Below are 15,085 nucleotides of genomic sequence, written 5' to 3' on the forward strand. Positions count from 1 at the left end.
TTAAGGTACGTGCCTCGCATGACGTTACTTATTCAAGGTCGGAAGATGATTTCAAGAATTAAAGCGTGGTCTTCTCTTCTTCTTCTATTTTATGTTTCGTATTAAATGATTGTTTGAACACCATTGGATATTGATTGAAATTGATTGAATTTTTAATGGGCATGGCAATATTTATACAATTTTATTATTTATACGTAATATGTTATTTAAATTTTATCTTAATGAAAAAAATTTATATTTTTATTACACAAAAATATAAAATAAAAGTTTTATTTAATTTTACTAGACATTATATAAATTATATAAAAGAGAGTTAATATTTTATTATGTACAACATAATATCGTAAAGATATACGTAATTTTTTATTTAAATATTTTTAATACAACATATTAAGTGTGTATATAATTATTTATAATTATGTACGATTTTTCGAATCGCATTAATATTGAGATTAATAATTTATGAATTACGATGTCCCAAGTACTGCGTATATACGCGTAATCTTCACTGATCTTTCTGGCCCTGAAGGATGAATTAAAGGTCAGCATGTTGACGTTTCCAGTTTGGTCGATATGTATTGCATCTGCAGGTGCAATTTAATGAGCGACTTCCGATTCATGACGTTTGTAATTCAACCTGCATGGCTTGCGATTTATAACGGTGCTTTTTATCATTGAAAAATTCGAATCCGTGTGAGAATGAAGAGTCATATTTGTTTTGCGTTACGAGGAAAGCTCGTTCATCATTTTCTTATCAAAGTGCTTACAAAACACTTGTGATAGCCAAGCAAAAAAAATGGTATAGCGTGTTTATCGCAAATTGATATAAGAGTATCCCTAGAAAACTTTATAATAATCTGTTCGATTGCGAATTTATTATTTTTATTTATGTTTTTTATTTATTTTCTGTTGCAGAATCTCACGTATGATCGTCGGGACCGGCGAAAATACAATATGATGACAAGATATGTCGACGATTCGCCAAGATAGTTTCTCGCAAAGATATTCCGTGCTAACGAAACGCGCTTTTCGTGACTCGAAATTTATATTATCGTGCGTAATACGATCCTTGAAATACGAAGATATACGCATGTACGATGGAAATAACTAACACGAGAAAAATGTGATGAAGACTAATAAAATCGTACGTTTTATAAATGGCTGACAAAATTTCGCGTATACGTGTACTGAAAATCGAAAATCTCTTCTCCCATCGGTGGCGGTGGCGATGTCTAGAAACGAGTCTTTAATCAGGACACGGAATTGCGCGAGAGCTGTTAAAAAAAGGATCGTGCTATAGTCTTAAGGGCTATTATGACGGACTACTTGGATCCACATTTCGTCCGGGCTCTCTGCCGTGATCCAGAAAGACGAACCCTTCAGGTGAGTAAATAGTGTCTGTTTCCCGATTATCTTGAAGTTTCCTCGAGAGGTCGAATTAAGCCAAGACATGTTAACTTTGCAAATATGTTTGACGAGGATACAGTCTATTTTTATTGTATAATGTGCTCATAGTGTGTGTCACAAATTAGCGAATGTGCGAATTGTGTTTACGATTTGCGCGACTATCTCGAACTCCGTACATTCACAACGGTGAAAAGGTTAAAGGACATGATTGGCTGGCATCTTGAGGCAATGTTACTTGAACTTTCGAAACACAGCACAACTTTCTTACTTTTATGCAATCAAGATAAAAAGTTTTTTTGTTTAGATCTTTTGTAGAACAATATTTCTTTTATATTGTCTGAAAAATGGGAGCGCAATTATTATAAAAACGTTCATATAAAACCAACATACTTTAATAATCATGTTTTAATATAATGTTTATGGTAAATATGACTAGTATAATAAAGAGATTTTACATTTACAATAAAATAAAAAAAAATCTCGTTTCGTGTCTCTTCTAAAAGAAAGAAATATTGATAATTAAAACTTTCAAATAATTAAATGTATTTCTCTTTGTAGCGTTCATACTGTAATATTAATTGAAAGAGGAAAATATGTAATACTCGATTACTTAAAACAGTTATTTAAAAAAAATTATATTTAATTATAATAATATTTAAAATTTACTCAATGATTTAAATAATCTAATTCATTCTTTCGACTCTTAATTGATTAAATATTTGTCTCTTTATTTAAGTCACGGATGTGGACGTAAAGAGTAATGAATTGACTGTCATATTTAATTATTTTCAAAATCCATTTTTTTCCTTTCTGTTAATTAATCAATCACCACGTTCATGTATCAAATATTAAATATGTATGTGTGAGACATATTTGATGTAGGAACATACTATACGGAATATTACAACCGGAAATAGTTTTTGTCAAATATTTGCTTTGATTGAATTCTATCTTATTTGAAATTGCTACTATTCCAGATAATACATAATAAAAATTTGTTACTTATAAGATATTTGATTTATAACGTAGATATTAATATTTTCCGACAGTATAAATAGAACATATAACATAGTATTTCCTATTTTCACAACACAAGAGAAAACGTCGGATATTTCGATCGATCTTTCTATAAACTAGTAATACAAAGAGAAACGTATAAGCGATATGTGTGAAGGCGTATCCGAAGAATCGCGTGCATCGTAGATCTTGTAGATAGATATAGATAATAGTCTTGGAAAGTGTAACAGCAATATTCTTTGCATTGCCAGATCGTGGACAACTTGGATGAATACCGGAGAATACAAAGAGAAAGAACTCTCTCATTAATTATGAAGTCAAATTTTCTTGAGAAAATTTTTCATTTTCTACTATTGAATATTTTTAATCGCGAGCAGCGATTTTTCTTATTATAAGATTAATTTATATATTTCTTTAAATTATATTCCCAATATAAAATAACATTATATAAATTTAGGATTAATACGTAAAAAACTTGGCGAAATAGATATCATTTTCGAGTGTTTACCTTCTTCTCTTGAAAAAATTAAAACCCGTTTTATATTGGAATGCGGAAATTAACAATTTGTCGTGCCTAGACTGTATGTATCATCGACACGACACGCGCGGTCAATATACTTTCGGCTTCCTAGCGAGTTTCAACAGTATGTTACGCCATCGTTAATGATCCGTGGAGCTTCTTCGTTAGTTATCCACGGCAGCTTATTCGATATAGACGTAATCCTTTTGCATTCAACGAAAAAGTTACTTTACGGAATTAAATCTTTATTCAAAACAAGCTGGTCATGAATAAAATTGCTGATAAATCGAAGCACTTGATAAATAAATTTAAATAAAAATAATTTATAGAAAATTTTAAAGAAAAACTGAAAAAGCACACTTTTTTTTAGAATAAAATATTTTTTAATTTTGAGTTACTGTAATATATTTGATAAATGCAATTAAAGTTATGCTGAAAAATTAGTTATTCTCTCGTCTGTATTTAATTATTCAGTTCTCTGCAAAAACTCATATTCTCTATTTAAATCAACGATATGATAAAAAGCAATTATATTAAATATTAAAGCAACATTTTAACATCTTTCTCTGTATATTTATATAAGAAGATTTCCATGAAAATTTACGATCTCGAAAATATTTCACACGAAAAAAAAGCAACAATGTATGTAAAGATTTAATGGATCAGTTATGCGATATTATATATTTCCTCGAGATGTTTTATCATGCATATATAGTGTGAGAATTTCGGAGGTAGTCGAACTTTCGTCTCGGTCGTTTTGACGACGATGGCGTCGCCGTAATCTATTATCGCCGACTACCTTACTATATCGTATACCTTAGCCGAAACTTCGCTAGAAGCTCTCTCTCTCTCGACAACGATAATAATTTAGATTTGCATCCACGAAATATGATCGTGCGAATCCTCTTAAAAATTTCACGAGACACCTTAATCCGCGCGCTTCGTATGCACGAGATCTATACACGAAGGTCGTCCGGTGTTCGCTCCACTTTTCGTGCGAAAAAGGAAGAAAGGAGAGCCTGAGTTCGTAAAGTCGAGCGAACGTCCGCTCCTCCTTTTGCGTGCGAAGCGTTCTCAGACCAAACGGCGTCTTCGAAGAGAGATACTCTTTCGCATATTTATAATCTCGTTTGGACTCCCTCGAGCGTTTGTCGCGCTACAATGCGCGCCACATCTGGCAATGCTTAATTTCAGTTTTCTAAAACCCCTTGAGTTCTTGCTGCGCGATACGCGGCCGTTAATTTCGTACAGTCGAGATTATAAGCTTTTAAATGGATATTTTAAGAATTTGACGTATAAGCGTTTGCTGTAGAAAGTAAATGGAAGGAAAAATTAATTTTCATATATTTCTCTCTCCACGCGCGCGGATATATCTTTAATATCTTTAGTATCTAGTTTTTTTTTAGCATCACAGTGTAGCACAAGTGCATCGATATATTTTACAAAATCAGGTATAAAAAGGGCTAATAAGAGCCAGGCGCAGGTATTAAAACAAAACTGTTTTTAAATTTTGAACTTTTTAAAATTATTTTGAACGTTTCGATTCTTCCTTTGGACCATCTTCACATTATATTAGTAAAAAAAGAGAAAAAAAAGGAAGATTAAAACGTTCAAAATAATTAAAAAGGAATTTAAACAAATTTATTGCGCCTTTATTAGCCCTTTTCATATCTAATCTTGTATTTATACCTATATCAACTTATATTATACAATTTATTATTTTGATATATTAATTTTTTCTCGAAGCTTTTTCAATTTTAATCTTGCATGTGTGTAAATAAAAATAAAAAATTACAAACTTGTGCTGGGCAAAAATAAAATTGCTGTAAACTATTTTTGCAGGAATACTCGTACATGTCAAAAAACTATGCTGCATAATTCGTTTGCATCCGTAATCGTATAATATAGAAACGTGTAATTATCGCGAACATTTAAATATAAAAGGACAATAATTAAAACGACATTTTCGGAGCTAACTGAACGAAATTAGCATGCTCTTTAAAGACAGATTCGGATCGGTGCGCCATAACGTTCGTGTGTATAACGCTGATTGCGGTCGACATTTACAAACAACCCAGACGAAACGGCGCCGACGAGAGCTGGAAACGCGCACGCCCGCGTCTTGTTGAGATAGATAGATAGATAGATAGATAGATACATAGGGAGGTTCGATTAGCGATCTAGCGTGAAATTGTGCTACGGAGACGTCGCGACGACCCCCCGGGCGTATGTAAGAGAGATGTATGTAGGTGCTTGTGTGGCATAGATAATTAGATTTGTGCGATAATTTAGTATACCCTCAAAGTTGCCACCATAAGCGCTATCGCGTGATTTAATCAATCTGAAGATCAAAGTCGCGACTTTAATTTCGTATCTAGATTCTTAGAGATTGATATTCTCAAGTTCAAAAATATTAAAATGTTACAAGAAATAGAAATGTATACATGAATATATAGCAGACGTTTTAAAATGTTATGTTATACATTTTGCGTATATATGTAAAGTTATTTATTTACAAGCAAAATTTAAATATATATTTTAAATTATATTTAAAATATTTTAAATTGACAGAAATTTTTCCTCCGATCTAATTCTTGTAGAAAGTGCCCATCTTTAATTTGGATATATGGTTGATAACTACACAGAGAGAATTTTCTTTTAGAATTTACCCTGAAAATCATGATAATCGTGGGACAATATGGTATATGGAAAGAATTTTAAAAATATATTTGATTAATTTTACCATACTTTTGGTAAATTTTATTGTACTTCTAAAATTAATCAAACATATATTTTAAATTTTATTATGATAGATATTATTATTTTTTATTGTGATAAATATTAATCAGAGAAATTCTCATAAAATTCTTTTTATACCATATTGTTTCACGATTACCATGATTTTCTCAGGGTAAATTCTAAGAGAAAATTCTCTCTGTGTAGATACATATATTTACTGAACGGTCTGAGTTCAGAATGATATGAAGAATGAATTGCGGAAGTTGTAAAGCTTCAAAGACAACTCGTATACAGAACATGAAATGTGTAGAAATAGCGTCCGGTAGATGTACGGTACACGCCGTTTATTTATTGGCGAGAATTTATAGATCAACTTTATAGTTTAATTTACGTCACGTCATTAGTAATTCCTCATGGCCGACGATTTCTGTTCTATGCCCTACATCAATAAGCACAGATTATATTACGGTGATAACGGTATGATGAGGCTCGCGACGATTGCTTTAGCTCGCGTCCCAATCGCGGTCTGCAATTTACCGCGCCACGTGCGTGAGCTAAGCTTAATACGCGACGATTAGGAAATACGCGCGTGTGTGTATGTGTGTAATCTTTTTGCCGATCAGTCTTGTATCAGTCTGTTTCCCGTTGTTTCAGGACCTGCAGATCATATACTATGGCCTACTGGGTCTGGAGGCGTTGCGTCCGTGCAGAGATTCCGTTCTCCGCGGATTTTGCAAGATCGTACGTTATGAAAGACACCATGCGAATCATGTCCTCTATTAGTAAGTACCGCATTGTGTATATATCCTAATCTATTGCGGAGAAGACCTCAGGTTGCGTCAACGATGTTTTCAGTTATTAATTTTCAAAGAAATACGCACAAATATATATATTTACAATCATACATTTCTACTGCAATTTAAAAAATTAAGAACATTTCGGAAAAATCAAAGCTTTTAGAGAAGATACTTTATGTGATATGTGTGTTTTCGTTACTATGGAACTTTATTTATCGGAATAATCTAGAAGAGTTGCCAATTATTGATTTCTTTATTTGTCAGCGTTTATTTTCATATTCTAAAATTGCAGCAACTGCATTTTCTTGATTCAAATAGAAGATATATTTAAATGTAAGACAATATCTTTTTATTTTGAAAATTGATGAAGCAAAACTAAAAACACTTATATTAATTTTCTAATATTAATTTTTACTTGATAATGTTATTAAGAAATTTCCCAAGTGACTTTAAGTTTATTTTATACAATATTTTGATATTATTCAAAATGTTCGAAAGTAAATTTCAAATGGGTATTATCTTAAAATTTCAAGATATATGATTTAATGTTTAAAAAATTATGTGGAAATATTAATTTATAATTTTTTTAAAGAAAAACAATAGAATTTTGAAAAAAAGATATGTCAAGGAAAAATTCAAAAATTCTAATCATAACTAAAAACTTTTATAATAAAGTTCTTCATTATATTATCTATGTATTATATATTTTTGCACATTATTGTATGAAATATATTCTTTATGATTGTATCATATGCGAAACATAAATGTATTATATCTTTGGAAGAGCTTCAGTCTCGTAGAAATCCGCTTTATCGGTAGCTCGAGTTGTAGTAAAGTTCTTTTATCGAATCGCGGTATTCTCGTGTACCGACTATAAGAGTAAACTGCAGAGTAACTTGCAGTTTCTTGAAACTATAATCAAAGATGTCAGCACAGATTGCATAATCGCTCGATCGTTCTTAAAAAAAGTTGTTAGTCGTTAGTTGAGAAGACGGATCTATAATTATTAGTAAATTAATCGACTTTTATTAATTATTAATATATTTAGTGAGTATTCGGTATACACTTACAGTAACACACTTTATGTTTGACTTTACATCATTTAAGTAAGATTCTTTCTTGTTTGATTTAGTTATTTAGTACATTAATTTAGGTTAAATTGATTTAGAGTGAAAATAAATGGCGCATTATTTTTTCAGCACCGGCGAGTTGGCCACAAGTTGGTACATACTTCTTTCCGGTTCCGTGTTCATCGATGGATCCATGTTTCTTCCCCGATCAAGGTAGGATTATATAGATTTGCTACAGCGATATATTTTTTGTCTCACGGAACAATAATTTTTGTTCTGTGTATGGAATAACGTTATTTCTTGCTCGCACATTTGATTCCTCCTAACCTTAGTTTCGAAACGTTAAACATATGAGAAAGTAAAATATCCCGAACTTTCTCTTGTATGTATGCTCATTTAACTGAAACCTTTTTTAATTACTCGTAACTCTAGTCCCATAATTATGCGCGAAAGCCGAAAAAGAGGAAAGGTTGGGTATCTCTACGCGCATTTCATTGAATATTTCCATAAAACGGAGACATTTGTAATCCGAAATGTAATGGGAGCATGGGAAAACATTTCGTGGAAGATCTATTTTCCATAGCATCCGCGTATACAAATGGACATTTGTACGAACTGGTCGCGTATTTTATTGCGGCTACATTTCCGTATATGCCACGTATGCGTTTCTCGTGGCATCTTTCCAGAATTCCAGAGCGATGCGACATATCGCCGTCCCTTTTTTTAACTTTTCAATATCATACCGAATGTGTTTTGCGCGAAGAATCTGTCGAGACGGAAATGGATCGTAATACATATGCATCGTGTGAATATCGGGTGTGCTGGAAACTAGGTAGCACTCATATCACGCACCATCATTTTTTTCTTAAATTTTTAATAAAGTCTTTAAGAGAAAAAAAAGGTCGAATTTAAGATCTTTTGTTTTCACCAACAAATAATCTATGTTTATCGAGAGAAAAATACTCATTTTAAATCGCAAGATTGCTTTTTATAGAATTTTGTACACTGAGAGAATTTTCTTTTAGAATTTACCCTGAAAATCATGGTAATCGTGGAACAATATGGTATGGAAAGAATTTTATAAGAATTTCTCTGATTAATATTAATTTTTATCGCAATAAAAATAATATCTATCACAATAAAATATAAAATATGTTTGATTAATTTTACTATGCAGTTTAGTAAAATTAATCAAACATATTTTATATTTTATTGTGATAGATATTATTATTTTTATTGTGATAAATATTAATCAGAGAAATTCTCATTAAATTCTTTCCATACCATATTGTCCCACGATTACCATGATTTTTAGGGTAAATTCTAAGAGAAAGAAAATTCTCTCTGTGTATAAATTAATCGAAATATATATGAATGAAATTATCAGAATTTGCAGTATATGTGTATATCTGAATAATTTGATGTAAGAAAGTTAGGCAGAAGAAGTACTTTTCCGCAAGTAATTTGCGACGTTTCAATTACGGTTATGTAATAAACGAGTAAAAAATTGGATTAAAATTGTTAGGTACATTGCACATTCTTGTAGTTTTAAATTTTTATTACGTGACACACGCGACATGTTTCATTACTTGATTATTTTCCCACGTTAAATTCAACAATTTAAATGAGCGTAAGATTTATAATAAAAGCTTATGATGCGTATTAAGGATGTTTATTATTTATTATAACGTAATGCAGCAGTTAATGAGTTAATGGTTGTGTAATTCGTGCGACATTATTTCGGGACACGCTGTACATTACCCGCAGACTGGGAGCGATCATAAATTGGTCTCTCTGTCAGGGTTACGGTCACAATTTTCTCTCTCAGCCGCGGAAATTCTTATTAATGGTACACGTTGTTTCACAAGGATATAATAAGCGAATCAATCAAGTATGTTTTTTTTTTTTTTAGTTTTTACTTCCTTTTTATTCAAGGCGGCTGCGACCTCGCATTTATAAGAAAGTTAATAAATGCTTCTCCCTTTTTTGATACACGTAAACGATAAACATTATTGAATTTTTATATACATTTGAAGAGACTAATTTTTTTTATAAATTTATGAAATACTAGAACAAACGCGGGCGTCATTCCTCGGTTTTATATAAAAAAGAATGATATTTTTATATAAAGTTTATTTAAACTTGATTAATATTTTTTGACAGAAATCAGCTGATTAAAGTGGTAATTTGCTAATTAAATTTTAAAATAAAAATATGTTATAAAAATTAAAATAATAATGTTATATAAATATGTTATAATACTTTAAACTCGAAAAATATTTTTTGACAGAAATCAGCTGATACCTGTCAAAAATATTAATCGAGTTTAAGGAATTACAACATATTATTTAAAACATTATTTTAATTTTTATAACATATTTTTATTTTAAATTAAAATAATAATGTTATAAATATGTTATAATACTTTAAACTCGAAAAATATTTTTTGACAGAAATCAGCTGATACCTGTCAAAAATATTAATCGAGTTTAAGGAATTACAACATATTATTTAAAACATTATTTTAATTTTTATAACATTTTTATTTTAAGATTTAATTAGCAAATTAACGCTTTAATCAGCTGATTTCTGTCAAAAAATATTAATAAAGCGTTAATTTGTTAATTAAATTTTAAAATAATAATATGTTATAAAATGTAAAATAGTATAATATGTTGTAAATAATATAATATATTATAATACTTTATCTGCGAATAATATTTTTTGACAGAAATCAGCTGATAACTGTCAAAAATATTAATCTAGTTTAAGGAATTATAACATATTTTATTCAAAACATATTATTATTTTAATTTTTATAACATATTTTTATTTTAAAATTTAATTAACAAATTAACACTTTATTAATATTTTTTGACAGAAATAAGCTTTTATACAGAAGCTTTTAGACAGAATTGAGCTGATTACAGCGTTAATTTGCTAATTAAATTTTAAAATAATATGTTATAAAATTAAAATAATAATATATTTTAAATAAAATGTTATAGTACTTTAAACTCAATTAATACTTTTTGACAGTTATCAACTGATTTCTGTATCATTCTTTTTAACATAAATAAAATCGAGGAATGGCGCGCGCATAATGTGCGCTTGTGTTGTTTTAGTGCCTTTCTAAAGAAGGCGTGTTAAGTCGATTCTCGCAAGTATTGTTGCCTCTTTTTCGCGATGTTGATTAACTGTCTCGATTTGCGTTGTGCGTTATATTCATAGCATCGAAAGGCTATCATCGCGAGGGTTAGCAGTTTGATAGTTTGTCTAAAATAAAATTAAACAAAATATATTTTAAATAATGTTTTAATACTTTAAATTAAATTAATATTTTTGACAGTTATCAGCTGATTTCTGTCAAAGAATATTAATCGCAGATAAAGTATATGTTATAAGTATATATTATAACATTATATTATTTACAACATATAATTAAAATAATATTGTGTAAGTAATTATATAATATGTTATAACACTTTATCCGCGATTAATATTTTTTGACAAAAATCAGCTGATAACTGTCGAAAATATTAATCGAATTTGAAATATTATAACATATTATTTGAAATATAATATTATTTTATTTAATTTTATTTTGGACAAACTGTCAAACTGCTAACTCTTGCGATGATAGCCTCTCGATGCTATGAATATAACACACAACGCGAATCGAGACAGCCAATCAGCATCACAGAAAAGCGACAACAATGTCAATAATGCCTTTTTTAGAAAGAGAAAGGATAGGAAAGCGCGCATAATTTTTACGACTGATAGATTAATTTTCAAGAAACCTCCAATATGTTTACAGAAGTAACTCGTATAGAAAATTCAGATTTTAAACTCGATAAATAAGGACTGGTGCAAAGTTTGGGAGTCGCTATGGGCGATATTATTATTTAAAAAGAAGTAAGCTGGAACTTCCGCGTACGACAGATTGCGATATACACTAAAGCGATGTTTTATTTTGTTTTTTTTTCTTCCTGCTTAAAGAGCTGTTTAAGCGGAAGACACACGCTCGTTCACAACGACGGGTGCTCTTTACTGGCGCGCAATGCCGCTCGCGGAAAAAAGGGAATGTGGAGCGCTTATTATCCGTGGCCATCATATGCTCGGCTGCCGCTTGGTGGAACGGGTCGCGTTGCATGCGTCTGATGTGCATAGACGAGTAGATGAGTAGACGACAGAGACTTGGCCGACCACAGGCATACTATCATAAAAAAGAGCGCGCAGTGCCTTTTATTCCAACAAATTAATCTCTATGGTCCTTTTAATGCCCCGTTTCCTGTGTGTTCCCTCCCTCTCGATGATAGAGCAGACGCGATGCAGCTCTAGCGTGTCCGCGAGATCGCGGGGTATTTCCCAGAAGAGGAAATCCTGGACGATGTCCCGTATTAGTATTTTCACCTGGTGGATAGAGAGAAGGAGCGAGAGGGACAGTGAAAAGAGAGGGTACGCTGTACAAACGGTGGCCATACTCTGGCGTCTCATGGGTTGCCTCGATGCTTTCCTTCCCTCCATCGTCGGTCTGCATGTAAAAATCTGTCGGCGAACGTGGGGCGTGGTTACGTGGGAGAACCTTTTCCTCTCTCCCGTCTCTCGAGTTCTCTCCTTGTCTCTCTCTGTCTCTCACTTTGTCGTTCTGAATCAGTTCTTTCTCACCGTTTCCATGCCTCGCCCTTTCTCCATCACTCTCTTACTGCATCTGTCTCTTTTTTATTTTTGGTGTCACCGTTTCTCGCCTCTTTATGATGAAATGACAGTTCTCTTGTTATCTTATATTGTCTTTTTTTTAATTTTTCTTAGCTTATTTTTATTTCTTTATAATATCTCTTTCTCTATGAAATATAGTCTGAGGGAGAGGCCTATATCCTCTTTTCTGAGGTACAATAAACTCTATTGTTGCTTTACAAATTTTTGATTTACTGTTTTTGTGTGCATAGATAACGCTTTGTTATTTTCTTTTTGTCTTTATCTATATAATTTATAATTTTATTTTTTGCATTTTATTATATTTTTTCTGTTCTTTTCTGCTCCTTATCCTTACATATCTAATACTTGCGGCTTAATCTCTGTTATGTCTTTTATTTTTTTTCTTATCTCTCTTTCTCCCGTGCTTTATAGCACCTCATTTCGCTATTTCCCTCTTTGTCGGTTGTGCCGAAAATTTACGAACTCGCCCGAGAGGTACTTCGGTATAAATGGCAGAAGAGAGATCGGTCGGGTTGAAGAGCAAGGGAGAAGGAGGGAGAGGAGGACATCCTACTTAAAGCGAATACATCTCGTCTGGTGCGACGGAATTAGAGAGTGAACAGAGAGAGAGAGAGAGAGAAAGAGTGAGAGAGAGGGAGAGAGAAAGGGCGAAAGAAAGAAAGAGAAAGAGGGAGAAAGGCTACATGTGCAGTGCTGTATGCATCATCAACACTTATCTAATTTTCGATTTGCTTGGGAAATAATAAGAAAAAGAGATGAGACAAATTATCTTATTTTTTGAATACTTAAAATTTTAGTTGTAAATATGTCTTATTTTTTTATACTCTTATTACGTTTCTCTTATTAAATAAGCTAATGTTCTGATCGCAATAATTATAACGAAAGATCTTACCCTAACAGTACACATATCCGAAAGACATTCAAGGGACATCCAGAGGATGTTGGGATGTCCTCTGGATGTCCTCTGAACGTCTTTCGGATATGTGTGCTGTTAGGGTATCTTATATGAAATATATAAACTTTTCTCTCTTTATTATGACTTTGGATTTGATTTTATTCAGGTTGACTTGCCATTAATTTCTTATCATTGCTATCACTGGCTGTTGAAAATTGAAAACATTATGATTTGCCTGTCAAATCCTGTGCGCCTCAAATAAAGCACAGCTATATAATGTCACATCAACGTAATTTGAATCAGTCGACTGATATAAAAACAACACGTAATGCGATCACTATAACATAGCATCGACGCATTTTTAATTGGCACGTCACATCGAATAAACTGCGCCGCACAATGCACAATTAGCAATTTAAAATAGCAACAGTCTCCAATTATTATTAATATCATTATTACGCTTTCTATATACCTACGTATATATCAATAAAGAATTTATTGGAATCGTCACAATATCGTAAAAATAGCATGAAAAATTTTAATAACACGTTTGGCATATTGTTTTAATCGACGCAATTTTATTAGTACCACTACAAAACGCGACTCAGTAATACATATTTCAACATCGCAATAATTCGGTCATTCAACAATCATATATCCACGTTTTTATATATATATATATATATATATATATATCATATATTATTTATATATATGCATATATACTTGTTGAAATTACGGGTATTGGTTCGCCTATGTTGAGTGTACGTCCCTGGCCAGCGTGCGCGCGAGAGAGAAAGAGAAAGAGAGAGAGAGAGAGGTCGGCCTCACCTATCGAGGGAACCTCCAGTCTTGTCGAGTGTTCCGTGACGGTCGGCGAGCGTTGCGATTAATAGCGACTGCACCCGCGAATCGCATTCCGATCTCGCGATTTCCAGTCCGGAGTCCCGCGTCCGGAGGATTACACTCTCTGGAGGGAATAACGCGCGCGTCGTGCATAAATCGAGACCGCAGAGAGAAAACTCGGAGCTGCGCGATGGACGGTATCGGGATCGTCATTCGTCAAGTGGTACCAGTAGTATCGGAGCGATACGAGACGTGTACTATCGAAGATCGATTCGCGGATCGGTGGTGCGACGTGGTGTGATCGATATCCGATAAATTTTTTCTCGCGCTCTTTTTCCATCCGCTCTCCCGGCAAAAGTGACAGCTTTAATAATACACGGTCTCGCGAATCCTCGCGAATCCTCGCTTCCCGGTCTCCCGTAAACCGGATGCAATCTCGTTTCCCATTCGTACAAGTGACGTAATCGCGCTTGAGGAGACGAAACACGGTTGTTGCGTAAAACGCGCTGCGGAGCACGCATAATTTCCACCAAGAACGATTATCCGATCAACCGAAGATGTCTATGAGACCTTGGAATTAAAGATTATTCGGAAGACTAGAGAGGAAGCTAGGCTAGAGAGAAAAAGAGAGAAGAAAGATATATTTATCTTTCTCGCTGCTGAGATCTTCGACGAACATAATATATGCAATTTTTACGGTTGAGAAACAAACGCAAGAATATTTCAGCGTCTTCCTTCAGCTGTCGAGAAGTAAGAGCAGATGACATTTGTTTAAAAGATTATCCAATGCTGGGAATCATCTTCAATCCAGCACAGCTCACGATCACAATTCTATATTGCCATCGCGAAGGAGAAAGCCATCGTTGAATACGAATTTTATACTATACAGAGATCGCATTGTTGAGTTGAAATTGCGAAGAGCATTCTTTGGACTTTTTTTGTATGTGTTGTCGCTTTACATATATGATTTTTGTGTCATAAAGGGAAAGTTGAAACTTGATTAAAAGTTGAAATCCCGTTAACGTCCTTTTTTATGATAGATTGACATTTGGAATAAAAAATAAAACATATATGC

At 32.5% G+C, this 15,085-nt stretch overlaps 1 protein-coding gene and 1 pseudogene across 2 annotated transcripts in view; both read left to right on the forward strand.

Moving 5' to 3' along the window:
- Positions 1-11,736, forward strand: part of LOC145936005 (rap guanine nucleotide exchange factor-like) — a 38,459-nt pseudogene extending 26,723 nt beyond the window's left edge. Inside the window, exons 2-6 of the transcript XR_014425311.1 lie at positions 916-1,383; positions 6,338-6,465; positions 7,680-7,763; positions 7,906-7,908; positions 11,552-11,736. The product of XR_014425311.1 is annotated as a rap guanine nucleotide exchange factor-like (transcript). The remainder of the gene's footprint in view (positions 1-915; positions 1,384-6,337; positions 6,466-7,679; positions 7,764-7,905; positions 7,909-11,551) is intronic.
- A 2,274-nt stretch (positions 11,737-14,010) lies between these two features.
- The window catches only part of LOC145935846 (rap guanine nucleotide exchange factor 2), an 81,825-nt gene continuing 80,750 nt past the window's right edge, over positions 14,011-15,085 (forward strand). The window contains exon 1 of the mRNA XM_083037510.1: positions 14,011-14,760. The gene's annotated coding sequence lies outside the window, so the exon portion shown is untranslated. The remainder of the gene's footprint in view (positions 14,761-15,085) is intronic.

The sequence above is a fragment of the Prenolepis imparis genome, unplaced genomic scaffold (assembly GCF_030444845.1).
Source record: "Prenolepis imparis isolate NDT839.2.m4 unplaced genomic scaffold, iyPreImpa1.0 SCAF_5, whole genome shotgun sequence".
In the NCBI taxonomy this organism is placed as follows: domain Eukaryota; kingdom Metazoa; phylum Arthropoda; class Insecta; order Hymenoptera; family Formicidae; genus Prenolepis; species Prenolepis imparis.